The sequence below is a fragment of the Arvicola amphibius genome, chromosome 10 (assembly GCF_903992535.2).
Source record: "Arvicola amphibius chromosome 10, mArvAmp1.2, whole genome shotgun sequence".
Classification (NCBI taxonomy): Eukaryota; Metazoa; Chordata; class Mammalia; order Rodentia; family Cricetidae; genus Arvicola; species Arvicola amphibius.
Genome location: NC_052056.1, coordinates 56,419,154 through 56,420,840, shown reverse-complemented (window position 1 = coordinate 56,420,840; position 1,687 = coordinate 56,419,154).

Sequence of the window (1,687 nt, the reverse complement as noted above, 5' to 3'; positions counted from 1 at the left end):
TCCCAGCGGTTGGAATGCAGAGGCAGGCAGATCTCTATGAGTTCAAGAACAGCCTCTGGTCTACAGAGTTAGTTCCAGGTCAGCCAGGGCTAAATTATAGATCCTGTCTCAAAACAAACAAACCAAAGAAACTCAACAACAAAACAATAAAACAGCAACAATTAAAAAAAAAAAGAAAAGAAAGACAAATGAAAGAAAATAAAACTAAGAAATCTTTCAGAAATAATAATACTGTGTTTGAATGTTGAAGGTACATCTGAAATCAAAGGTGACAATTGGGATCCTGGCATTATATCTCTTAGAATGTTCTGCTCATTAAAGAGCACAGCACACATCTGATTTTTCTGTGTACAAGCAACTTTCACAATTCTGGCAATACTTCTGTTCTCTAAACTTTGGTGCTAAACATCATCAATTATTCTGTTACAGCCATTAGAGCCCCTTAACTAAAGATACATACAATAAAAATTCTGGTCCTTCTGAAATAAAGCTGAGGACCACAAGGTATTTTTTGCTGACAGGAATATTTCTGCACTATGGTGAACAATACTTCCCTAGTTTATAAATACATAGCACTCAGGTGGACAAGTCTCACATTCATTCTCAGAAATCCAGAATCCCTTGAAAGGGACATGTTTTCTGTGTTTTATAAGCAGAATAGCAGTCCTGTCTTCAAAATATTTTCTCTAATATAGTGTGTGTTACATTGAATGCATGGTGGATAAAAGCTGACAATTTAACTTTCTGAATAATACTTACCTTTTATAATTCTCCATTTCTTTTATAGATATTTAATTTGCGTGTGTGTTTGTGTGTGTGCAATAGAGTGTATGTTTGTGTACGTGTGTGTGCATTTGTGTGTATGTGTGTGTGAAAGAGAGAGAGACTGTGGATTTGCCCTTGAATCTGGAGTTACAGGTGTTTGTGAGCCATTCATGTGGATGCTGGGATCCACATTCCAGTTCTCTGATAGAGCAGTAAGCACCTTAACTACTGAACCATTCTTCAGCCCTATCTTTCATTCCCTTTTTAATATGAGATAAGAAATATTCTTATTTTTCTATTTTTGTAGTTAAGCGCCTCATTTGCTGCCCACAGGTAAAGAAAAACTCACTGTACTAGTACCAAACCTGTCTATCTGCTTGTTAATTTTCAGAAGAGTGACTGAAGTGCCAGGCTTCAGGTTCCCTGAGTACGTTTATGTTAGCATCTTCATCCCTGTTCTTTCTCTCTTTCTCTCCTTCTCTCCCTCCCTCCCTCCCTCCCTTCCTTTTTTTCTTTTTGGTTTTTTGAGACAAGGTTTCTTTGTGTAACAGTTATGGCTATCCTGGAACTCACTCTACAGACTAGGCTTGCCTTGAACTGACAGGGATCCACCTGTCTCTGCCTCCCAAGTGCTGGGGTAAAATACGTGCACCACTGTTGTCGGGGGTTTCTGTCCCGCCTGGTCCCCACAGTTGTTAAGTCCCAAAGAAATCACACAGAAGTCTACATTAGTTATAAACTGATTGGCCTAGTATCTCAGGCTTCTTATTAACTCTTACAACTTATATTAGCCCATTATTCTTATTTGTGTTAGCCACATGGCTAACCTTATTTGCTGGGGCAGTCACATCTTGCTTCTTCTGTGGCCGGGACAGGACTGTGGACCAAACTTTCTTCCTCCCAAAATTCTCCTGTTCTTGTC